At 38.5% G+C, this 27,776-nt stretch overlaps 1 protein-coding gene across 1 annotated transcript in view; it reads left to right on the top strand.

Moving 5' to 3' along the window:
- nr6a1a (nuclear receptor subfamily 6, group A, member 1a) overlaps positions 1-27,776 on the top strand; it is a 153,480-nt gene that overhangs the window by 107,343 nt on the left and 18,361 nt on the right. The window lies entirely within an intron of this gene.

Here is a 27,776-nt window from a genome sequence, read left to right as displayed (position 1 = left end):
ATCATAAAATTAAAATAATCGTCACTCATTAGAGCCAGGGCCACTAGTCAAGAAACAGAAATCACAAAAGAACGTGTGCAACATTTTGAGGACTTTTCATCCATAAGTTTGTTTTATTTTGGAATTGCTCATCGCTATGGAAACAGTCGTAATTTTTCATCATTCTGAAATCAGTGAATAGGTACTGGAGGTAGAACTTTTGACCATGTTCTGTTGGTGTTCCCATGCAGTATAATCCTTTAATATTGAATCATAGAATAAATAAATAAGGGTTGTCAAAAAGCAATACCCAAACATATTAAAACCAAGACGAGACAGATTAGGGCCATGAGAACAAGAAAAGGCGAGATTTTGAAATAATTTGTGATAAAATAATTCTGCGATCCCGTTCATTTACAGCCTAACTTTTTTTTTTTAAACATTTATTTTTATTGGAGTAGTAGACCTACTTTTTGGAACCATAGCTTCTCAAGAGATGTAACTTACCAACCCTAAACTCTTTGCGTCCAAATCACACAAGATCATTTTTCTCACAAGATCTTGCGGCAGGAGATTTTAACCCATCCTGATGAAACTAGGATCAAAACAAAATACTAATTTGAGCAAGTACTGATACTAAAAAAACAATCTATTGTAACCACAAGAAACAACTACAACTGCTATTTAGTGTCGAAAATTACATGTTATTGACTGAAAAAGTTATTTCGAAATTAGTATTGACAATCAGACTTTTTTTTTATTATCAACATAAAGTTTGAAAACCGTACCATGACAACAAAAAACTAATGGAATAGGTTAAAATGTGTGCGTAAAGGGGCTGTGCAACTTTAAATAAAAATTATATAATTGCGACATTTCTAACAAGTATTGCAATTGGACTGATTCATTTTCAAATCATTTTTCGGTTTATAGTAGTGTTGTAGTCAAGACCGCACTAACCGAGACCAAGACCTGTCCAAGACCACAGGGTCCCGAGACCGAGACAAGACCAAGACCTTTGAGGGTGGAGACTTTTAAAGGCAGAGACCACGGCCCAGCGAGACCAAATCAAGACCTTCTGTGTAATTTTCAACATTTATTTGTATTTTACAGTTATTTTGGCACATAGATATCAATGGTTTTTGCAAATCGATCTCCATTTCATCAGTCGTTGAGTGTCAAGACCTCGTGACCGAGACGAGACCGAGTCCAAATTCGGTCAAGACCCGAAAAAACGGTCTTGAGTACTACAACACTGCGGTCTTGAGTACTACGGCACTGCGGTCTTGAGTACTACGGCACTACGGTCTTGAGTACTACGGCACTACGGTCTTGAGTACTACGACACTAGTTTGTAATGCACATTTGCACCCCATAAAAAGACAGGATGTTTTTTTTATTTCTTAGGACATTATATTACATATAATAATAATAATTGCAGCTCTGAATTTTGACATTTTAAAGTGTATTCTCAGACAGACTTTGACAAACTTTATTGATCCATAAGAAAAAAGAATGTAGCCCTGTATATTCCCAAGCATTCCTCATCATATCTGTGTTTGTACTTTTATTTGTACTATATTTCACTTAGAGTTACTGCATATGTTTGAGAGAGCCTCATATATTCCCGTTGTAAATAAAAGTGAATCGATTGTGAGTTAGAGAGTTGTGTAACAGGAGCCCTTCTGCCACGTCTGGGCCCAATGGTTTGGAAAGCCGCCCCGACATCTGCATACTTACTGTAAACGCCTGCACCAAATGCTTTACACATTTGCACACGCTGGCCTCTGCAGTCCCAAACTGTTTATCAGCTGTTCACTTGCTTTGTTGTGACTCCTAATCCATCACAATTACAGTAGTTTTCGTCAATGGGCCCTAAATGAATATATCATTGTAGACTTTGCTTTCTGACACTGTACTGTTGTGTAAGGTTACAATTACTTCAAAAATGATGTACACTAAAATAGAAGTGCTAGTAATTCTGTGCTCAAGTAGTATAAAATTTAAAGTATTTGGGGAAAGAATCTGGGAAAGTGCAATTCCAGAAACTCTCCATACTTTACCTCTGATTTATTCTTGATTTAAAATAATTTGAAGGACAAAACGTCAGAAATTCACAAAATCTGGTAGCTTAACATTGTACACATGTAAAATTACCTTTACTTCAATAAATATATACACTTTAGTAGATGTACTATTAATCCTGTGCTCAAGTAGTATAAAATGTATTTGGGGAAAGTATTTGTGTTGTATTTGGGGAAACCACTCTTCAAGTAAGTGTAATTCCAGAAACTCTCTTGACATTACGTCTGATTTATTTCTGATTGAATCACCATCATTTGAAGGACAAAATCTGGTAGACAAGTAAGATTATCTTAACTTCAAAAGTAGAAGTACTAATCATGTGCTTAAGTAGTATCAAATTAAAAGTATTCTGGGAACCCACTATTCAAGTAAGTGTCATTCCAGAAAACTCACTGGACATTACATCTGATTTATTATAGATTTAAAGTCATTTGAAGGACAAAATGTCAAAAATGCTTCAATGTTTATGTACACTAACATAAAAGTTCTAGTAATCCTGTGCTCAAGTAGTATTCAATTAAAAATATTTGGGGGAAACCACTGTTCAAGTAAGCATAATTCCAGAAACTCTCAGCACCTTACATCTGATTTTATTGTTGATTTTCAAGTAATTTATAGGATAAAACATCCAAAAATACACAAAATCTGGTGTTTTCAAAAGATATATTGCACGGTGACAAACTAAATTACATCTGAAAGAGCAGTGCAAGAAACACAAAGGTCCAGTCAACATATATATTACTCAAGTTGGAGTAAAAATATTTGAGTACATACAACGTTGTACTCTTGAAAATGGCCTCCAGCCCCAGGCACCAAAATGTGGCTCAGGCTTAAGGGCCACACCCAAAAGCTACTGTGTTCACTCTAAGGATATTTTGAAGGTGCATTGTTTAACCGACCAAACTACAGGTCAGATCTGTGGAAAGGCAACACTAGTAACTGTCAGAATTCCTGTTTTTTATGTATTTTTGAGATATAAAACCACCTCTAATTGAATAAATATAAGGTAGAGTTGTTTAAGTCATACTGTGGGACATTCCCGGCAGAGCAGTGACATATCCATAGAAACAAGCAGGTGACAAACCAAAAGTTACAGAGTGCACCTTTAAAAAAACAAATATATATTAACTACAAACTTAAAATTTCATTATTTTCAAAACTTTAGTAGACTTCAATTGATGAAGACCTAAAATGACAATTGCTGCTGAAAATTCCACCCAACATTCTGAAATCCTGGTGAATACCGGTACGTTCTTTGCAGTTCTAATTACTTTGAGTATTTACTAGTACTTGTCCATCTGTGGTAGAACCAGACTAGTCCTGTTTTTCTGGTGTCTTCTCTTTGTTTGTGAGGTAGAGAGTTTCAGCGTGATGTGACAATGCTCCACGGGGGAGGGGCGCCCTACCAGAGACCTGGCCTTTGTGACTCCACTGTTTTAGGAAATGCAGAAAACATCCCACAATGCATTTGGGTGACATTTCAGAAAATTAGCCTCAACATTGAGCACTTGAGTATTTGTGTGTAAACTGTTTATACATGTAATACGCCTAAGGGTGCATTTAAAATCACATGTTTATTCCAAAAGGGGTCAAACAAAATGCGTCGAGAAGTTTTGGGTCTAGTGAGTGATATTTAAAATGAAATGTTTTGGACTGGGTAGACGATGATTTCAGAATGAATCACAGTTTCCCGTCTTTGAGTCAGACAAGATAAGTCATTTCACTTAATTACAAGAGACATCGTGTGCGGTGAACTGTTAATATTAAAGGTCCCATATTATGCAAAATAGACTCTTGTGAGCTTTAAGGCATGCTAGAATGCTGTTTGCTCATCAAAACATACCTGGAGTTGTGTTTTGTTTCATTCACACGTGTTTGAGTAATCCTGGTTTATTAGTCTGTCTACATCTCCAAAACTCAAAATACTCTGTTCTACTTTGTGATGTCATGAAGCTGTAGTTTTTGTCTTAACATCTCCCTTTTGTTTAGTTGAGATTTGAAATTCCATGTCTGAAATTATTCAAATGATTCTAGTGAAGGTGTGTGGAGTTTTAAAAGTTTTACGCAATAAAAACACCTGGAATTGAAGAAATATAAAATAACGGCCTGTTTACACAAGAACGATTGCAGGTAAAAACGACAAAATATTTTATCAGAAGTGCCTTTTGTTTAGACGGTGCTGTTTTTGGGGCTTAAAAACGCAAAAATCTTAAATCACCCTCCAGAGTGGAAAAGTTGAATACGCTCCACCGTAGTGTTTCCGTCTACACTGCCCAAGATGCAAAACTCTGGTCAGATCTGCTCACATCACGTACGCGTTTACGTCACATACACACAGTACACAGAAACAAACATGTCGGATTATTTCCATGTGTCGGACCTTCAATCTGATCTGGCAGCTTTAATGAACTTACAGGAGGCATCCCAACAAATGTACAGAATAAGCATAGATGCTGTTAGTGACTAGAGAAGGATCTGCAATTACCTCTGTCAAACTGGATGCACCAGTTTGTTGCAGGCAAACCAGACAGACCTGGGAGAACCAGTCGATGGTGAATTCCACACAATTTTGCGTCACCATATTCACACAGATTTCCTCCCAAAAACGCTCTTCTAAACGTGGAATAAAAAGTGAAGACGCAACGCCACTTTTGCGTCTTCTGTTCAGACCGTCATCATATAAACATAGCCTAAGTTTAATGACACACTGTGGAACATTCAATGGAGACAAACAGATGATGGACCCTCCATCAAAAAAGTTATGCATTGCACCTTTAATAAAGAACTTTAAAATATGTCTTCATACATTCCTAATAAACAAGATGGTAACGGACCCCACACCAGAAAAGTTACATAGTTCACCTTTAAAGCAGGCCAACTTAGGCTACGTTCAGACTTTTTTCGCCCCATGCAACCCTGTATCCGATCTTTTAATAACAGTTTCAACGATACAGATTAGATTTTTTCAAATGTGACCCAGGCCACTTCAATATGTTCTCCTAAAACCCATACATACCCGATCTTTTGACATGCGACTTCAGTCTGAATGGCCAGGTCACATTCATCCCACCTACACATCAACAACAAACGGCAAACGTTCTTCTCGTCCTACGAAAATTGTGTATGAACTCCGTGTGAGTGAAGCAGCGAAGCACATCGTAGTCCCACCGCTCTTGGCTGCGACTCTGCACCCACACGATCCTTTCTACGGACGTTGCTGCCACTGCCCCACAAAACACCACGGCCAAAAACCTCGTCCTTCTCCTTCTTAATCTCCTTAAAACAAATAAGCTGTACATGTTGTGGCTCCGGTACGACATAAACTTGAAAATCGTGACGTCATTGTGTCCTCCAATGCGCATGAGGGACACTTTTGGGTCGTTTAAAGCTCACACTGGAGATCACATACAAGTCACATTTAATTGGAAGTGTGAATGACCTCGCGAAAAAATCGGATTTCACAAATAAATCTGAATTGAGCATTAAACCCTGCAGTCTGAACGTAGCCTTATTTCCATATATCCAGGTACCTTTCTGTATTACTACACGACATCACAAGGAGGAACAGAGTGTTTTTAGTTTGAGAGAAAAGCTCAATAAATATGCAGGATTTGTGTGTTCAACATGTGTGAATGAAATAAAACACAACTCCAGGAATGTGTCTTAGTGTCTGTCTCATATATAAGTTTTACATTTTGCGTATATCCAGGTAAGAGGCGCCCCCGCAGCTCTTTCTCGCACGCGCCGCTCCGTCCCATCACAGCTCGTCCGTCGTCAAGGTTAAAGCCAACATGGCCGACCCGCTAATGCACCGGTCATCTTCGCCCACTCGGGATAAAAGGTGCTAAGGTCAAGGGTGACATATGGCGCCCCCGCTGCCCTCCCCCCTTCTATCGCCGCGCAGGTTTGATTTGCTATTAGTATTGACAAGACAAGGGTGTCCTTCTGAGACATGTCCGTATCCAAGGTAACCCTGAGACTGACATTTAAAAGATGGTTTTCTGTTATAATACAAAAGATTTATGGTTTTGTTGGTGTGCGGTAAAACTATACTTGGATACTCAGACTTAGACAAACTTTATTCATCCACAAAGGACATTATTTCGACACAGTAGCCCACACATCACAATATAATATAATAACAAAGAGTAAAAAATTGTATATCTATAGGAAAAAAAGATGGTGTCAAATAAGGCATAATTATATAAATGTGTATGTAGAAGTCAAAATAAAATGGAAAAATAAGTAATAAATAATAAAGAGGTCATAGGAAGACAGAATACACGGATACTACGCGATTGGAATAAGTATCAGTACTTTTAAAAAATTACATAGAGGACAAATTTGAGCCATGTTTTTCTTTATTTTTTTTCATATCTGTGTCAGAATTGTGAAGTGAAAAGACCACATTGTTTAGAAAAGAAAATTGTTTTTGAAAATTATATTCTGTTGTATCTATAAAGAGTGCTTTTATTACCAATGTGGTATTAAAATGATTTTTTTCGCCTCCAAATTGAATCTCAATTTTTATTACATTTTATTGTGTATTTCAGTATTGCGTCAACGTGTGAGAGACAGACTTTTACTTCGTTTCACACATTCATCCTCCAGTCTAAATAGGAATTGACTCTTATCCTCTCGATTTGACTCAAATATATCATTGAAAAAATAAAATTTTGCTAAGCAGCTCTACTTTGAAGTCTTTCAGTCGTAATCGTACCACATTTTGAGAACCATACTTATCCCTGTTTTTCTTTTTTTTTTTGCATATTTAGGAGTTCGAAATCTTAAATGTCCCACCTTCTTGCTTTACACAGCGTCACCTGGTTTTAAACGCTTGAACATGTTCTTGTTTTAATACGTCTTTGATGATAGACTAATACTCCTGTATGTGAAAACGTATCCTTCTACTCCCTATAAGCCATGAATTTCTCTTCTGTTTATGTGACTTTTTGCAGTATAGATGACTGCTCAAACAAGTAGTATCACATTTTTGATACTTTTGACCACCGTACTTAAACGTTTTATATTACTCTTTGTACCAAAACAATGAAATAGTACTTTTTAGGGATGTAACAATTACCAAAATATTGTGATGTCTTATCGTCAAAAGTCTCGTGGACTGTCACAGTATATCAAATAAGAGATTACGTTACCTGGTTGTAAAAGCTTGAAAATGTTCTTGTTTTAATACGCCTTGGATGTTACACTAATACTCCAATCTGTATGTAAAAGCGCATTGGTTGGCATTGCCTCATCCTTCTCCTCCCTACCTATAAGCCTTGCCTTTGACACCGTGACATATGGCAGCACGCTCTTATGTTATTAGTGCAAAGGTAGAGACGGCTAGACTCTTTGATCACCCCTTTTCCCATACTGCCTGCCTGCGAAGCTTACGCCAAAACCATCTCCAATCACCACATTTCCATCCCATGCATTTTATACGGAGCCCTTATAGCCGGCCAGCCCTGCGAGTCTGGCCCCACCGGCTTCGTTTGCATTTCCTATAACAAGACAATCTCGTGTGTGCCTCGCGTTTCAATGTGAAAAGCTACTTATACATGACTTAGTGTGGCCGGGTCATTAGCATTGACAAGATGTGTGGGGAAGAGGGTCGGGGGAAGGAGGGGGAGGTGGGGGACTCGCCGTAGAGCCGCTCAGGGTTGCCAGGTTTTCAGGGAGCAACAAGCGACTCGGGCGTTACGAAAATACGATGAGGTGTGCGTCGTTTCTAATGCCGTATCAGTTAAGGTATTAAAGGTGCATTGCTTAACTTTTCTGGTGGAGGGTCCATCAAATTCTTTTCTACGTGGAGATGTTATTACTTTGTCTGGAATGTTTCACAGTATGGCGTTAAACCTTTCTATCTTGGTCTAGTTTTTCAAGGTATTTTTGAGCTATAAAACCACCCGTAATTGAATAAAAAGTAGAGCTGTTTAATATCATATTGTGGAACATTCCAGGCAGATCAATGACATCTTCACAGAGAAAATCATTTAATGGACCCTCCACCAGAAGAGTTTAAAGCGGTACTCTTAACTTTCTGGAGATGGCGCGTCACCTGATTCAATGAAAATAGAAAGTGGATCGTGGAGAGGTTTTATGCCATGTTGTGGAATATTAAAACCAAAGAAACAACATTTACATGAAGATAAGCAGGAGGAGTCAGGTTTATGGAGATGCAAGCGTGCACTCAGTAAGGATTTTTTGGCTTAAAGGGTCTATATTATGCTATTTTCTGATCTATGTTATAATGTTTTCCTCATCAAAAACAGACCTGGAGTTGTGTTTTGTTACATTCATTCATGTTTAGCACACAAACCCTGCTTATTAAGACCGAGTTCTTCTCTCAAACTGAAAACACTGTTCCACCTTGTCATGTCATGGTAATACGGGAAGTGCTCCACTGTGTTTTTAAACTCCACACACCATCACTATAATCGTTTGGGTAATTTCTTGAAAACTACCGCTTCATCACATCACAAGGTGGAACGGAGCATTTTGAGTTATGGAGATGTAGACAAACTAATAATAAAATAATTATTAATACTGCGTGAATGAAACCAAACGCAACTCCAGGTATGTTTTTTGAGGAGATAACAACCTTATAACCTTGCTTAAAGTTCACGAGAGTAAATTTTGTGTAAATAGGACCTTTAACCTTAAAGGTTAACTTTAATGTTAAACAAAAGTGAGAAAAAAGCTAAAAATTATCTATTTTATGGCGTATATGTGGCTCTCAGGTCCAAAGTCCAAAAATAAAAAAATAAACTCAACCCACGTTAATGTTTGTAAGCCAGTGTAACAAATTCACTATACAGAAGCAGACCTGGCAACTCGGCTATACTGCTGCTGCTGTTGTGAAGGTATAGGACAAGTGGTATTAGTGGGATGGGGTGGAGCTGAGGTGGCCGGAGGGGTTGGAGGGGGTCTGTGAGTGAGTCAGGTCAGGTAAAGTCCAGTAGAGTGTTAAGCCTTTTTCAGGGTCAAGTCAGAAGCAGCTATAGTTACTCAAGAACATCATCGCATTTTCATCTTGGCGGACGTACGCGTTTTTAACACTGGATACCTCGCACTATGGACCCCTAGCCAGGCAGCTCGAGGGGATGAAGGACGCGATCGTACTGGATGGTAAAATAATTCTTTACAATGAGTTCATGGGTTCGCTGTTGTAGGCTACTTCACGGTAGTCATCACTAGCATCTCTACTGTGAAGCTGCATTGCACTTGCACTCGTCTTGCAAGTTCATCATACATGCTCAAATTGGTTAAATAGTCTGGACATAAAAATATAAAACTGGTATTTTTGAGTTTTATACATAAATTAAAGCTGTCATTGTAATGTTTTTTTCACGTATGCCTCATGTCAATTACAATTCAAAACTCAAATAAAACTCTGAAGTCAAATTCTAAGTTAATTTTGCCTGACAATTGTACACGTTTTTATTTGCTTTCATAATCTGGACATTTCCCACTTTTTTTTTGCTACTCTACATCTTTGCTTTGCTTGTTTTGGGAATTTGTCATGCAATAGGCTATTTGACTCCATAAAACTTTGGAACTGAGATAATCAAGGTGAATGATTTAAAATTCCCAGTCATGTCGTTTTTAAGATGGTCAATCATGGAAGCGCTTGGTTAGTTTTGAGGTCAAAGCTGCGTGGCCTGCTAATTTCCCGCCATCAGCATTTCTGAAAAGCAAAATCAATGTAAGATCGTGTGACTGTTGAAACTCTGGGTGGTAGTTATAAATGAGGCAGTTGTATTTTTGAGAATGGCTATACCTTTATTTTAATGGTCAAATCAAAATCCGTCTGTTGTTATATCAGCTTCTCACACGCAAGATAAATGCTTTTTGCTTTAAGTTATAGGTTGAGTTGAAAGTAGTTCTGGATGTCTTCTGGTGTTCGATTTGATCCATAATGTAATTCATCATTCATAATCTACTTACTTGCATAATTCAGTCTTGGGAACTTTACATATCTTAACAATTTAAACAAAATTTTGATTTTGTTGGGTTATAACTCATTTCATAGGTACATCATTATCCTTTCGAAGCAAAAAAAGCAACCTCTTTCTATGTTTTTATTCATAGAAATATATCTTGGAGACATAATGATATTGAATCAAAAAATTGTGATTTATCTTTTTTTTTTTTTTTTTCACACAAGTTATTAACTATTTAACACAACCGTTTAACTCTTCTACCTGCCAACTGTTACATTGCAAGTTAACATCCATGGCTAAGTTAACCCAATGTGTTAGAAGGCCATTTGTGAAACCCAATCTTACCCTTTTTGGCCTTAAGTGCATCAATTAGTTAATGTCCATGTGTTTTGTCAGCCTTAACCTGTGTTTTTGCTTGGACACACACTTTGGTCATTTCAAACCGGCACTGCCCAGAGGCACAGTCAGTGGAGATGCTACTACTACTGGTACTACTACTAATACTACTACTACTACTACTGCTACTACTGCTGTTGTTTAGAATGGGAGGTGAGCTAATTTGGCTGCAGGGGGGGGGTGTTTGTGAGGGGTGGGGTTTGAGCATTGTTGAGCCAGCAGTGAAAATAGGACTATCAGTTCCACTCAGATAACCCCTGGCTGTCATTGGACCTCAAGCTGTAGGCACTGACCCCTGGGGGGCTTGAACTCTGCTGATCACATGACCAAAGGCAGCCGAGTGACCAGCGGTGCTCTGCCTTGCCTTGGTCAGTCCGGAGCAGGCGGTCGAGGGAAGAGGTTGTGTGGAGGGGGAGAGAGAAAGAGAGAGACTAGAAGCAGGCGGCAGTGAAAGAAGGAAAAAAAAAAGGCGAGTCATCATGTGGGGAGCAGGCCCACTGGCTTTTCACTAACACAGTCCATGCATGAATGGGGCCAAGCAGGCTGGGAGAAGCATGCAATGGACACATGGGAAGGTAAGATTACAGCAAATACCTTTTTTTAATAACATTTAATTGAACTGCAGTGTGGATCGTCATGTTTCTACGTGCTATGATTGAAAGCCCCCTATGCACCTTCAATGTTTTGCTACTAGCATCTTCCCTACAGAAGCTTGCATGCAGTAACCCGCTCCAGATGCGGCAATGTTTTGCTGCCATATTTATTAGGATCAAGTTGGCTTAGCGCTTGGGAGAAATTTTAATGATTTTCGCAGCTAATGAGCAAGCCATGTATCCCACCTTGTTTTTTCCCAGCGATCAATGTTTTCAAGTGCTTTGTTTACGTGCGCGTTATGACGTACGTGGAAGATGGCGTGGCCTGGAATCGCGTCGCCCAGTAAGCGCGCCTTCATGTATTCACGTATTGATCCATGTGGTATGCGGGTTTGAATGCATCAGCAGTGTGGATATGACAGACAGCTGAAGGCCAGGAAGTAGCTTTACCGTTCCCTTGAAACGCTCAGTTTTTTCAGCTTATCAAATTAACCTTTCTATTCCCAGTTCCTGAGTTTGGATAGTATAACCATCTCCTGGCAGTTTTACACCCCAAGCTAATCCTTCCTAACCACTGCCCACCCCCTACCCCCTTGCTGGAATTTGGAAAATGTCCCCCCATTTTTTTTCTTCCTCTTAAGATCCACTCCAAAGGGGGCAAGTTGTTATTAACCCTGGCCTCTTTAGCAGCTCATATTGTCTTTTAATACATTAGAGTTCGTCAGTGGGTTTATTGACTCTATAGTTCACCCCGAATTACCAGCTAATGCCCCAACCGCAAGGGGACCCTAAGACAAAGCACTAGTCCTTGGTTTGATATCTCCCTTCAAGGACTTTGGTGTTGGCTGTGTGGAGCAACCATTCTACTGTATGCATCCCTTCCCCCTCAAGCTAATCCTCAAGCAGCCATGTTGGTTGTGCTGCAGCTGAGAGGCAAGAGGCCCTCCATTGAGCTCGACCAGCTACAATTGGAATTACCCAATTCACGTCCATGAAATCCACCATCAATTTCAATGCAAAACGCTGCGGTAGAATCTGTGTTGTGCACGTTTGCTTTGCCGTGAAGGTACATTAGTGAACGGGAGCGGCGTGTGGGAATCAATACAGCAGTGGGGGCAGGTCAGGGACTCCTATGACTATGAAATGCGCGGCTATAAATAGCTTCAGCGGTGAACAGCTAATTTCATTGAGCATATCACTCACTTTTGGCCGCTGCGCTGTCAAACTAAACCATCAAGTCCGTCCGATATTTATTTGACAAGGGTGTGCTGTTACAACTGCCCCACCCCCCCAAGCTGCCCCAGCGCAGGACAAGGTGAACATATCTCAAGGGAGGACATAGGGTTTGTAAATACAATATGCAAGCAATTTGGTACATTATTTTTCTCATCATTTTGGGGTGTTTTGAAGTGAAAACCCCCACTGTTATGACTCCTTGTGTGCGTTCATTAAAGCTGCCTATAATGTACATTTATAACATTTGCCTGTAAGCCACATGGATACAGACCAAACATGAAAGAGGAAGAAACGGTTTTAGCGTCGAAGATCTCGCCTCTAAACTCAAAAATCATTGTTCATTTCATTTGGTTTATTGGCTTTTCAGTCTTGACTAGAATTTAAAACATACTATTTTCTTTGGAGCAGCTGTAGTAAATGCAATTGTCATTACTTTTTTGAGTGGTGCCAGTCATTTTCATTCTAGAATCCTTCGCTTAAACAAACTGAATCTGTAGGCCTCCGTTTTTACCAACAGTGGTTTCATCTGTTTTTGAATTAACATGTTTTATCAGATTCATTCCACTCTTTTCTCCCCAAAATTGTAAATAAATAATTTTCTGTTAGTGTAATAAATCCATAGCCAAACTCATGTTGAAATATAGGCAATCATCACTGGTCTCATTTAGGTGTGTGCAAAAATATCAAAATATCGACATATCGTACCGTTTAATGTGATAATACAGTATCGATATCGTGGGCTGCTGTATCAATATATCTCCAAGAATATTTGTTGGTATATTTTACAGAATTATTTAGTTACAGTGCTACAGTTTTGTTGTTTGTTTAAAGGAAGGAAACTCATTTATGTGACACATTTGGCATTTTCACTGTTTTGATGATTAAAATGTTTGGGTTTCATTTTAACTTTGCACAAGAAGTGGTTTAACAAAGACTTTTAGTATCACAGATATGATTTGGCCTTTATTTTTTATTGAACCACATCAAATCATAAGCTCACTGTATCGAGATATGTATCATATCGTGGCCTAAGTATCGAGGTACGTATCATATCGGTGACTTCTTGATGATACCCAGCCCTAGTCTCGTTGCATACTATAGTTCACCTTTTTTCAATGTTAGCTAAAAAACAAAAATGTAAGTTCAAATGTAGATGACCCACATTTCCATATGGATTAAATAAACATTTCAATTAGCCTTTCAGATGCTAAAACTGTGGCAGACTCCACTGGCCAAGGCCTTTCCCTTCATTATTTCACAAAGTGGCATCACATGTGGCTACCATTAACATAGCATTAATATGTAACCTATCAGTGCCTGTAGGTTCCACTCCATGCTAATGCTTTATCCTTAGCTGTATATGTCAACAGGTCTCCATTGTCCCGCGAACCCTGCCCCATCTACAACCGCATGCCCGTAACCTTGTGGATTACCATCACAGTGGAGAGCAGGAATACCGGATCAGGCTATCCACAGGGCTTCCCCGTGGCTTTCAGGGCGCAAGAAAGAAAGTTGGATATTTTTAGTTGCATGTTTGGATTCTGGTCGTTACTTAATCTTGACGTTCATACTTGCATACAGGAACGTTCTTGTAGGATCAGACACAATTTGGAAGCAAAAATGTGTGAGCAATCCACATCTCTCCAAAAACAGTGCTTGAAATGCTATGTGTATTTTGCGTCGCTTTTAGTTTCAAATTCACTTTTTTATCACAATTAGGAAAGGTCAACTATTAGACTGAATTTGCAACAAAGATTTAACTTTTTGTCATGGTTTCTCTAATCACAAATTCCCCCCAAAATCTGGTTTCTTCTCATATTGACTGAAACACAAAAATCTTGCTTCGCAACAACAGTCAGCCCTGTCTTGAAGGTGAAGTAGGTCATTGACTTCAAACAAACATGTCCTGGCCTGACTTCTTCTTCTAAGGTCAAATCTTCACAAAACCAAATGAGAATACACCAGTCAACGTATATGTATATGTATAAATATATTTGGGAAAAACTGTCCGCACAATTGGGGCCACACAACATTTTGTCAGTTAACTGTGATCTTAAAATCTTAGTTATTTGAAATATTTGTTGGTACACACATTACGATGTTAAGTGGCTTCAAATCAAATACAAAAGCCACTCATTTCCAAGTCTAGTGAGCAGTGAGTAGTAGTTTGAATCTAAATCATTTGAAAACTGCTCATTTACCAATTTGTAAAGTCACCAAACATCACAAAATGAATTCGCTGACACAATTTTAAGCATACTGTCCCCAAATCTGCATCTCTACATTCTAATCTTCCAGGTCCAATTGATGAGTATGAGCCAATAGATAAGAGGAAAGAGAAAGAGAGGACAGAAAGGAGGAGCAGGAACGGAAAAGTACAACAGATTGGTCCCACCCCCGCTCCGTGGCCGTGCCCTGGACAAAACCTGTAGAGACACCCTTTAGCTTCTGTCCTTGTTACTCTCTCGGCCAATCAAAAGGCAGCCTTATACACTGGGCTTTGTATGGCTCGGCTTTAGACAATAGTGAGATTTGACCACGATACATCTCATTCCCAGCATGCAGCAGCCCAGAGAGGAAGAAAGACGCCTACTCGTATTTAACTTAATATGGTGTGAAGTAGCGTGACGTGATTAGAAATGTCCAAATTAGTTTTATCGATTGACATTGCGAAATTTGTTGGATAAAATTATGTTCAAAATCATCGCAAAATTTGGCTTTCTTGTAGGTTAATGTTACGACGCATTGATGAGGGTAGATTTGTAAACGCAGTTGCAAGTTAACCTTTTTAAGTTACGTAAAAATCTGAATCAAGAGTTGGTAGAATAATTATTTGAAAATCTGTCTTGCAAGATAAACTTACCTTGGAACTCGTATCAAATTTAACATCTAAACACGTTTTATATTTCTTTTGCAACAGTGAAAGTTATACCATGTTTAACCTGTTTCAACTTGATTCCTGCAAAAATGGTCCCGCCCATAGCTGTTTATCTTTGCCTTTGACTGGCCATTTAAACGGCCCCACTTGCATTTCCTGGTTTGCGTTAAAAGTTTGGAATGAAACCCAGGCTGACCTCTGGCAAACAATGCAGTCTTTAATGGACAGGGGAGGGAGGGGGGAGGTTGTGGTCATGGTGGTGGCAGCGGCGGTGTGGTGTGGGGCGGGGGTCACTGCGCGCGCGTGTGTGTGTGTGTGTGTGTGCGCGTTTGAATGTTCAGGGATGACTTGCCCAACTCTACCTATCGTCGGGGGTTGCGTAACAGAGCTAAGGAGAGAGGGGGTGGAGGTCAAGACGAGAAAGGCCTTCAGCAAGTTTTCATTTACGAGAACTTGTGCATTGTGGGTAATTGGATGCGGCCAGTGCGGTTTTACTTCTCTGGTGTGGTCTTGACGGGGTTAAAGGATTGTTTAAGTCCTTTTTTAATCAATTTGCAACCAGCTTTTTCCATTGTTGGGGCATTTTGAGTAACAGGATGCAGCCTTGTTATGCTGTTTAATTCCCTTGTATAGTCTAAGGAGGATTTAGAAGATAATTTCCCCAAATGTTTGCTAAAATGTTGAAATAAATTCTCATGCAATCATAGACTCATTTGAGTTTCAGGCCTGGTTGGTGGTTAGCTTCATGGGTGTGACCTCTCATCACTTCCTACACTTCCCACAATGCAACAGGAAAGTTACTGGAATGTGTCTTTTGAACTCTTTTGTTTATTTAGTCAAGCTTGCTTCCCGGTAATGTAATGCCCAAAGCAGTAGCTAATATTGTTGACGTCACTGAGTAGAGTCAACTGAAGTAGACCAGAAAACGCCTTTTAGGGTTAATGAGGTATTAAAGTAAATGCATTTTTGTTTTGTTATTTTAGATCTACTAAAATCTTTAAAAAATACTTAAATTGGCCAAAGTTTTCTGAATAATTTTGGAATATTTGTAATTAGAACTAAGAACAGATGGTACTAAAAGAGAAACTGCTCATCTTTACATTCATGTCCTTACAAAAGTACATTGTACTGTGTGATAAGAGCGTTTTTTTTTCTGTCGTCTTTGCAGTATCGAATTGGTATGGGTACATCAAAATCAAGTGGAAATGTCAGTATGGAAACATCTAGCCATCTTAAAATCCTTCAAAACACATCTCCTGCTTTAATTTCACGATCTCCTTTTACATCTACCCTTGAAGTTGCCGTTCCGCGACAAACCCTCCGACATTTGGCCGACAGACGCCATCGGTGCCCGGATGTTACTTCATTTGCCGCAGAGTCATATCCTCAGATAAATGCCGTGAATATTTAACAATCGCATTCACAGGTGGAGATGGAGGAGGAGGAGGCGGAGCACTGCCCCGGGACCTGCTGAGATCAAGTGTGCTGGCCGGGGTGTGACTTTTGGGGCTCCCTGATTATATGGTGGCCATGCACTTGAAAGAGAGGGGTGCGAAATTTGGCAAATAAGCCCCCAGTGAGGAAGGCTTGTTGGAAGGAAGTCAGGCATTTCACGTAACATTGTTTTGAGAAAGAAAGGGCAAATGGTGGGTTGAGGAGATATGTATTTGATCTTAAGAGTCTGTTTGTCGATGGATAAACAACTTATTCTATATTATATTGGTATAAAGTGAAGGGCTAAGGTTAGAAGTTAGAGTTTGGGTATTAATGACGTAGTTACTAAGTCTGGCTCAGCTATTTTTTCGTTATGATCTAAGGCTTTCGATCTCATTTCCAGCACGACCCAGCTTCATCTTCTTCACCTTCTTTTTCATTTATTTAGGCTAAAGTTAGAAGTTAGAATTTGGGCATTAATTATGTAGTCACTAAGTTTAGCTCAACTATTCGTTCATTATGATTTAAGTCTTTCTAACTCATCCTCAGCATTAAATAATTTCCCGTGTGGATCAATAAATTTTGTCTAAGTCTAAGCATGGACCAGCTTCACCGTCTTTATAAATGTTTTGATATTATCTTTTTGGTATAAAGTCTTACAAACTCTAACTTCTTATTTTTATTAATTGCGTAGTTGCCAAGTCTACCAAGTATGATTTAAGCCTTCTTCATGCTTTTTTATGGCTAATTATTAAGGTGTAGTAATTATACGTGTTGGTGTTATTAATTGACATTGTGAAATTAGTTTGATAAAGTTATATTCAAACTGACACCATCATTTGGCTTGTAATGAATGCTTTTGTTATTCTGGTGATGCTTTGATGAGATTTTTTCTCACAGACGATGCAGCTACGACTTAGTTTTAATTTGTGTTGTATAATTGTGATTCTTATGATTGCGATCAGATTTGCGATGTTTGTTTTAACCGTATAATTCTTCTCAAACGTCTAAAGAAGATTTAACAAAAACACTTAAATGAGCACTGTGTTTTGTCACCTGCTTGTCTCCATGGAGATGGGCCTACAAAACAGTATAGCCTTAAACAAAGAATCTCCATGGAGACCGGCAAGCCCAATTATAGGTTAGATTTGTGGACAGGCGACCCCGCTCACAGTAACAATTAACGTTTTTAAAGATATTATTACATACTGTGGACTAATTAAACAAAAGCATTAAAATCTCCATGGAGACAAACAAGGTTGCAGACCCTTTTAAGAAAAGTTACACAGTGTACCTTGATGAAAAACTATTATAAGAATCACATTTCAGTACAAGTTCTAAACAAGATCTAAACTACAGTTACAGGTTAGTTTTGTACAGTTGGACCAGATATTTAGTTTTTTGTGGAGGAATTGATGCAGTTCCATTGCGGTAAACCTTGCAATAAGGGAAGGAAGTCAAGCATTTCTCATAACACTGCTTCGAAAAAGGGCCAATCGCAAACATATTTACTTGATCTTAAGTACGTGTGTGTTGACGCGTTGCCTTTTCGCTAATCTCGGTTTGGCATTAAATCGTACCAGCAGTAGAAGAGTTCCTCACCTCAGATGCGCTTTTGTACGAAGGGAAACCGAGAAGGCCCAGTATTTTTCAGCGCGATTTCACCCGGGCTCGTGGCTTGCTTTCTTCTTCACTTCTTTTCGAAAATCTCTCTATTATCGGAGACTTGAACCGGGTTTGTGCTGAATGCGTTTGCTTCAGCGGGCTTACATTCAGAGCCAAAGCGTGCACACAAGGCCCTAAAGAAATATATACTCCCATTGGGGAACACAGGGCGATGCACCATTAACTTAAGCTGAACTCGGGGTGAACTCTGCTTGTGCGAGGTTAAAACAAAGGCTTCAGTGTGGGGCAGTTGCCAACAGTTGAAAGTATTTTGATCTATGCTTTCTTTGTTGTTTGCTTGCGATCAAATTCTTCAGTAACTACTATTTGGGATTAATTTTGTTTTGTTCTTTTCCTAAGAACAACGTAGTTCATCCTTACGTACACTTAGTTCCCGTTACCTCTTCAGACCTTTTCTCAATGTCCAAATATAGCTTTTATTTGACTTATATTTTGTTTAAATTACTCTTCTAATTGCTCTGCTTTAAAGACTTGTTTTATATTGTATTTTTCATCTCATATGTCCAAGTAATTTGAGTTTTATTTAAGTTTGAGTTGATTCATACACCAAGCCATGATAGTCATTTCAATTAAACTTCAAATCATAACATGAAGTACAATTCTAAAATGTAACCTGGACACATTTAGCGATTTAAAATGTTACATCATAGACCTTATATTTGCCCTAACCATCACACCACTCTCTCCCATCTCCAAATGTCATACGCTTGACTTTTTGATCAGATTTTCCTCTTCCTCGGCTTTAGTGGAGGATCTTTCCGAAGTCTTTAACCCTCGGAGCTAATCGCTAAAACAGTCCAATCCTCCCCGGGGCTCACCGTGTGTCCCCCCCCTTTGTCCCGCAGTACAGTACCAGCTTCAACCTTAGCCCCATTTAAATGTTAATGCCTTTCTTCCATTCATTATCTGAACCAGAGAGAGAGAGAAAGAGAATGCTTTGGCTCTCACCCCCTGCTTCTTCTTTAATTACCTTTTTACTACAAGACCCCCGCCAAAGGAAGTGCTCGGGCAGGCTTAGACCGGAGCATAAGTCACACGTTTAATCCTGCTCATTTGAATATTGAAGATTACGTGGCGATGGTCTGCTGTATTGTCAAAACACCCAGCTTTTAATCAGTCCTGCGTGAAATATTGTTGGGGACAGCAGGCTGGAGATCAGGTTACCTCCTCCTCCTCCTCTTCCTCCTCTCAACAGGTCCAGCATTTACATTTGACCAAACATGGGCCCATTGTCATGCGTAGGAATCTACACCATCTGGTAAAGTCAGTCAAGGATGCAAAGCAATTAAAGGAGCTAGTTAGTGTTGCTGTAATATATGAAGCGATGTTTAGTTTCAGTAAAAAAATAAAAAAAAAAAAAAAAAAAAAGGAATAATTTTGTATTTTGAATAATTTTAAATCTGATGAAATTGAAATTGAATGTGTATGTTCTTAAATATATGGCAAAGTCACAAGGCACTTCCGTACCACCAGGGGGAGCCAGTGCACTACGATTTTTTTCTTGATATTTTTCTTTTTTTTTTTTTTTTTTTTTTTTGACTCAGATTGTCTTCTGTTAGCATTAAGGATGTGCAAAAATATTGAAATATCGATAAATCGTGTCATTTAATGTGATGTAAGAGTATCGATATCATGGGTTGCTGTGTCGATTTATCACCAAGAGCATTTTTTTGTATATTTTACTCAATTATTCTGTTACAGTGCTGCAGTTTTGTTGCTTGTTCAGAGGAAGGAAACTAATTTATGCGACACATTTGACATTTTCACTGTTTTGATGATTAAAATGGCTATTTTTCTTATGAACTTTGCATAAGAAGTGGTTTAACTAAGACTTTTAGTATCACAGTCATGATTTAGCTTTTTTTATTGAATCGATTTGAAATATATCATATTGAATTGTATCAAATTATAAGCTCTCTGTATCGAGATATGTACCATATCATGGCGTATGTATTGGATTATGGATCGTATCGGGAACTTCTGAATGATACAAATCCATGTATCATTCGTTCATTCATTTTTCATTATAAAACCAAAAATAAGAAAACGAAAAAACAACTGTTTTCTTCATTATTTGTCTCCAAAACCAAAATAAAATTAATAAAAAATCGTTATCTGTTTTTTCATTTTGTGTTTAAATGAATAATGGAAAAAATGAATAACATCCGTTTCCCGTTTATGTGACTTAAACTGCGATGCCGGACTTTTGCGCCGCTTACGGACTGAACAAGGACTAAACCAGGTCTCAGTCCTGGTCTCGATCCCGGTCTGAGTCCCGATCTCAGTCCTGGTTCCAGTCTGGTCCTGGTTGCCTGATCACCCAACAGTCTACACGAGCGCACGTCCAGGCCTGTCCCAACACTCCTGGTTCAGTCTTGGTTTAGTCCTGGTTTAGGACTGAGAGCAGGACCGAGACTGAGACTGGGACTGGGACTGGGACCCGTTTAGAGCTGCTTTAGACCTGGTTTAGTCACAGCTTAAGTCAGGGAACGGCCGTTATTCGTAAATGAAATAAACAAATCATTATCTGTTTTTTCATTTTGGTTTTGGAGACAAATAATGAAGAAAATAGTTTGTGTTTTTTTTTCATTTTCTTATTTTTGGTTTTACATTGAAGAACGAATGAACAAATGATGCATGGATTGATACATCACACATTTTACATTTTTGTATTTTTTAATGGAAAAATTGTATAGTGTCTGTCAGCTGATTATTGTTTCCTTTCTTGCCAAAATTCAGTTTACGTTTATTTTTGTTTTTTGTAAAATAAGAAGTGAAAGCAGCAAAAAGTCACGCACTTTTCTAGAAATGCATGACAAATTTCTCACATGTCACACGCCATTACCTGTGCATCCGTGATCTATTGTTACCATGTCCATTCTTCATTTCACCTGAAACCCGACCTGCTGGAGCCGCCTTACTGCACCACAATGTACATTAGTCTCCATTCTAGCCTCATGCGCGCTGTCCGGCTATTGGCGTTCAAACCACAAAGCTCCTGGGAAGAGGGCAGGCCTGCGCTCGCTGTGCACAGGCCGGTTCCGTGCGTTACACTGGAATAATAAGTAATAGCATGATTCGAAGTTTAATCAAATTTTGTCTCATAAAAAATACCTAAAAAGCCTAATTGAAACTTTTGTGTAAATTTTCACGCCACAAAAAGGACTCTGTTTTGAATTTGTTTTCAAAGAGGTGTTATTTTTTTTCTTTGCTGGGGACCTGATTTAAAAACGAAGTGGTATCTTTTCTGAAAATGTTCCTTTCAGTTTGTTTATTCCTTTGTTTTTATGGCTAGACTCAAGTTAGTGCTTTATAATGTCATCAGATTGTGAAGTTGGTTTTTGAATAGCGATTTTTAACACCTTTGGTAAGAGCATATCATCTGACTCATTCCAATAAGAGCCAGCTCCCTACAAAAATGTCTGAATATTCTTGGCCAATTTTAGAAAGTTTTGTTGACATCTTTGTTGCTTTTGACTTTGTTTCAGCCCATTAGACCTGCCTCACATCCACTCAAGTCAAACCAAAAAAAAAAAAAACATTTTCATCTTAAAATCCCTAAATAGTTTTGCATCAGAAATTCTGCATCTGTATTTAAAATATTCTAAAATACATCCAAAACATTTAAACGTGCATTGTGTAACTTTTCTGTTGGAGGGTCCATCAAACGCTTTTCTACATGGAAACTGTATGGTTTTAAACCGTTCTGTCGTCATGGAGACCAAACCAGACTAAGTTACAGGTCAGATCTGTTGAGAGGCGACCCCGCTCACAGTCAGAACGCCTGTTTTTCTTGGCATTTTTGAGCTATAACCACCTGTAATTGAATAGGTACATCTGTTTAATGTCATACTGTGGAACATTCCAGGCAGAGCAGTGACATATCCATAGAAACAAACAGGTGACAGACCCTCAACCAAAAAAATTCCATAGTGCACCTTTAAATCTCAGCATGATGTACTTAAATGTAAAATTATCTTATCAAGTTTAGTTAAAAATACTAAAATAACTTTCAAATAAGTTTCTGTGTATTGTACAAAACAGAATATTAACTGGGATGTAACGATATCCAAATCTCTCTATTTTTGATTACGATATGCGTCTCGCTGTACGATACTTATTGCGATATTTTGTAGGGATGGAACGAGACAATGTCCATACGACGAGATGCGAGATTGGGCCCACGAGAACGAGATGAGACGAGATTTTAACATAATTCTTAATATATAGATTTCACGGTTCAGTTTCCAATTTTGGCCTCACAATTTTTTTTTATTTGATTTAATATTTTTTGCAATTTTGTCTCACAAGATCTTGTCCCATCCCTAATATTTTGTGGTGCTTAAGATGTGAATACGCTACTTTACCTAAAATTCTTGACAAAGCTTAACTCAAAGAACTAAGATTTAAGTGCTTAGAACATTTACTTTTTCATGTAGTCTGCTTTGAAACGGAGCAAAGGATCATGGTCTATGTAGTTCCCGTTGTTTTTTTTTTAAGCTATTCCTGCACCATAACTATTAATTTAGACGAAGAGACTTGTGATTCGATATATTGTGATGATCCATGATATTATTGTGAGACCTCAGATGATTCGAGATCACGATATTTCCGTTATTGTTACACCATAGACATAAAGTTGCATAATTTAATATCTATACCATATTTGTATCTACATTTTTGACACCCTGTACGATTTCTTATGTTGTCATTCGTTGCCATAAACCTTCACTAAAACAGTCCTGAAAACCAACGTTGGAAAAAATCGCTTTCGGTGGTCCGCATTTTTTCCACGTTACTGAAGCCGGACGTTTCCTCGGTTTACGTCAGGCGGCAGCAGCGGCGGCGGCGGCTTCGGTCAGTCTTCGCTCAGACCTGTAGGATCCTTTCATACTGATACGCTGCTCTGTCACAAAGCTCGTTTCTCAGAAGAATGAAGAGCTCAGGAGGAACTGTTGTTGCTTAGTAACAGGAAGTTTAAAGATTCAAGCCGCGGTGGCAGAGACGTGACAAAGGCCTGGAGATGGCTGAGGTGACATGTCTTCATAAATCCAAAGCCCTTTGATAAGATGTCCACAAATCAAACGCTTTCTACAATGGGGGAGATGTATTACCATGTCAGTATAATAAATCAACTGGGATTACGAGGTTTGTTTTTTTCCATCCAAAAGCAGCACATTTCTTTCTTACAATTCTATGAACTACACTTTTAATGGCCTTTATATAGCATGAACAAAAACAGAAAAAATAAATAAAAATAATGGAAATTGAACTGAATCACAGAATAAAAAATGTTTAAAAATCACTAAAACCAGGGGATATTGTAGCACATTATGCAACAATAGCGACAGAATACATAGGGACACTAGATTTCTCATTGCCCAAAATGAAACATACAAAATTAGACATCAATACTACAAAGTTTGAAACTATTTGTAACTGCACCTGATGTAACCGAATTGAATTTTATAATTAAATGAGAGTCCATCATAAGGGTGGCATCATGGGGTGGCTGTAGCTCAGTCCAAAGTTTGTCGGTTCAAATGGTTGAGCGGTCAGATCCACCGAGCCACGGGCTTTAGGTGCGATTCCAGCTCTCACAGATGAATGCTGTTGTTGTGTCCTTGGGCAAGACACTTAACCCACCTCGCCCCCAGTGTCTGCGCACACTGGAGTATGAAATGAATGTGTGTTAATGGGTGAGCAGTTTTAAAGTGCTTTGAAGGTGGAAAAGCGCCATATAAAAATGTGTCCATAAGAGCTTAGAAGGTAATAACTGCTGGTGAACCAAATTTTATGGCTCATTTTGAACCTAAAAATCTTAAAAACTTTAAAATGACTACACTTTAATTAGCCCAATTAGGATGAACAAAGACTTAATCCATAATGCACAAATAGTTTAAGAAATTGTATTGTTTGTTCCTTCTCCATCCTAACCCCTTAAATAAAGTAGTTCCTAAGCCTGAATCATTCTTATCAACTGTCTGTCCATTATTAATTAAGTCTTTGTTCATTCTAATTAGGCAAATTAAAGTGTAAATATTTAAGTTTTAAAGCTTTTTAGGTTCAAATGAGCCGTTCAGATTTGTTTCACGAGCCGTTATCGCCTATAAGCTCTTGTGACGATACTGGTTAACGCCTAATTATTTCAAAATTTTACACCCAATTTCATCGATTCAATTCATCATTGGGCAGAGTTACAAATAGTTTCAAACGTTTTAGTACTGAGGTCGAATTTTGGGCAATGAGAAATCTGTCTCTATCCAAATACTATGTCACCATTGTTGCATAATGTACTACAATATCTGCTTGTTTTAGTGACTTTTTTAAAGCATTTTTTGATTCTGTGATCCAGTTCAGTTCAGTTTCTGTTAGACTTAGAAAACTTTATTGATCCACAAGGAAAATTATTTATATAAATTCTAAATAAGAAGCAAAAATATCAAGCCTCAAAATCTGTCAGTACACATGAAAGATCTACTATTTATTATTTAATTTTTTTGGTATTTATTCTGTGATTCAGTTCAATTTCCTTTATTTATTGTTTTCCGTCAGATTAGTAATTAGGAAATGTCCCAATGTTACTTCCCAATGTGTATTCTCAAGCTTTCTTTAAGGACAATGATGAGAAAACGCCCTGCAGTGAATGAAGCGAATGGTCAGTTCCAGGAAGCGTCCTTCAGCGTGGACACGTCTCCAGCTTGTATCAGTCCCCCTCTCTTCCCCCTCTCCTCTCCTCTCCTCTCTCCTCCTCCCCCTCTCCTCGCTCACGTTTGATCTCCGGGTTTGATACCGATCAGCTCCTCACCGCATTCCTCTCACCGGTGCCAGCTCGACTTTTTAGCAAAGAGAGCGAGAAAGGAGTAAAAAAAAAACAACAACAAAAAAATGGCCTTTTCTTCATCACCATGGAAAACCTGCCCATCTGGCCTCAGGAGGGGGCAGGAGCTGTGGAGAGGAGAGCGGGGGAGGAGAGAGAGGAACGGAGAGAGGGAGAAAGAGGAGTGGAGCTTCTTACGGAGCGCTGGAGCTTAGCAGACTGCGCAGAGGACAGCAAAGACTATGCGTATCAACTTAAAATGTTAGTCCGTCTTGATTCGGTGGGTTTTGTGTCCCCGGAGGTAGAGGGGGATTATGGGAGATTTGGCAGAGCTTTCGGAGATCGCTGTCTGAACTGGAAAGTGTACCTCCATGATCGGGGAAGTGGGAAGAATAAGGCTAGAGATATCGTATCGTCAAAAGTCTCGGAAAACCATCACAATATATCAAATTCAAAGTCGCTTAAATGAATAGTTATGGTGATTTTATTGTCGTTCTTTATGATTTGAATGTCTTTCTTATTCTGTAAAGCTCTTTGAAAGAAATAAACCTTGTCTGGCCATGGTGCGGCAGTACAAGGAACTACGTAGACCATGATCCTTTGGTGTTGTCAGTGCAGATTACATGATGAAATAACTGTTATTAAGCACTTTTAAATCTTAATTCTTCGTATTCTAACGGTACCAACGGCTTTTCAAGGCTTTCCTGAGATTTTTAAAAGAAAAAAGTAGCATATTCACAATTTTTTATCGAACCGTGAGATGCATATTGTGAAAATATCGTATCGAGGGATTTTGATATCATTACATCGGTATTATTCACAGTTTTTTATCAAACTGTGAGATGCATATCCAGAAAATATCGTATCGAGGGATTTTGATATCGTTACTAGGGCTGGGTATCATTAAGAAGTTGCCAATATGTTACATATCTCGATACAGTGAACTTTCGAATCAATACTATATATTCCAAATCGATTCAATATGGTTCAATAAAAAATGAAGGCTTAAATGAAGTCTGTGATACTAAAAGTCTTTGTTAAATCACTTCTTGTGCAAAGTTCATATGAAACACAAACATTTTAATCATCAAAACAGTGAAAATGTCAAATGTGTCACATAAACGAGTTTCCTTCCTCTGAACAAGCAACAAAACTGTAGACCTGTAACAAAATAATTTAGTAAAATACACCAAAAAATACTCTTGGTGATATATCAATACAGCAGCCCACGATATCGATACTGTATCATCACATTAAACTATACGATATATCTATATTTCAATATTTTTGCACACCCCTAATCATTACATCCCTATTATTCACAGTTTTTTATCGAACCGTGAGATGCATATCGTGAAAATAATGTATCGAAGGATTTTGATATCGTTACATTCCTATTAGTGAAACCGTTTTGTTTGTTCTTTTTACATCTCGGTTTTCATTGCCCTCTTTGTACTGGAAAACCACTTCATTCATTCAGCTAACCTGTCCATACGTCAACAGAAAGTAATTATCTAAAAGCGTTTACAGAAAGTTTACAGATTATTGTTTATATATTGATAATTATGAACATATATCGCATAACTTTGCCGTTTTTAATTACCATTTTAAGATGGCAGTTCGCAGCAGCGGTTAGAGTCCATTCTAGCGAAACTGCGAAAATCTAAAAGTGCATTTGTCATCAACATGTAGGAGGGCTCCATGTGTGATTAGTTTGTATTTTTATATTCAAAAAACTGTAAAAATAAAATAAAACGTGATGTATTAAATAAACGAGCCAGCGTAAGTGGGTTTCCGGTACGAAAGAGGCAAAAATAACAGCGGTTTCAAACACTCCTCCAGGGTTTTTAATGGCATGCTAAATCCCCCCATGTCCAATTTGACTTCCTCTCCCCATGGTCCCACACCCCTAAATGCTCCCCCCGTACATGTGGTCCAAATTAGCAGTTCCGCGCTGGCTCCTTTTCACAGTTTGGAGTGATCAGCAGAAAGTTGAAGGAAATAAGGTGAAGGTTAATGACTGCGAGGGCTCCGCTGGCTGGACAAAGGCGGAGCCAAGAGCGAAGCAGAGGATCCAGTACTTATTTGATTTATTTATACTTATTTATTGCAGTTTTGTGTCTTTTTAAATGGTTTTGCGTTTGATTTTTACTGGTTTTATCGTTTTTGTCACTGGTATGATCATATTTTTAGCAATTAACCTTTTGTCGTCTTAATTTTATGTTCTCTGCAGCACTTTGGACACTGCTTTGTTCGTAAAATGTGCTATATAAATAAAGCGGAACATGGCCGCTCCGAAAGTGATAGGCATCGAGCGTGTTTGAAAGAAGACACTGTAAGAGAAATCATTTCAGTCGACTGCCCCTCTGAATAAAACATACTCTTGTCTCGGCTCACTGTTACACCTCCACTTTCTCAAAATGAAGAGTTGGAGCTTAAGAATCACATGGATTAGCTGCGGAGGCTAGTGCTTAAGCCTTAACCGCCCCCATGATCTCAATTAAAAATATGTGCCTTCAGCAAGGTTTTCGCACCCACTATTTTTCTGTTTAGTCACAGTCGGGGATTGAAAGATTAATTGCAGTGAATCAATATCACAATTAGTAAATCGGCTTCACTTGTTTTTACTACAAACTGTTAAATGTATGAGGTCTTATGAAAAAAGAAATAATAAAAGTTTTACCCTGTTCAAATTTACTGTCACATTTGTTCACTTAATATTT

Source organism: Boleophthalmus pectinirostris, unplaced genomic scaffold (assembly GCF_026225935.1).
Source record: "Boleophthalmus pectinirostris isolate CB_2022bp ecotype Guang Dong unplaced genomic scaffold, ASM2622593v1 HiC_scaffold_4, whole genome shotgun sequence".
Lineage (NCBI taxonomy): Eukaryota > Metazoa > Chordata > Actinopteri > Gobiiformes > Gobiidae > Boleophthalmus > Boleophthalmus pectinirostris.
The sequence above is the reverse complement of the archived record's forward strand: the minus strand, read 5'-3'. Positions and strand labels throughout refer to the sequence as shown.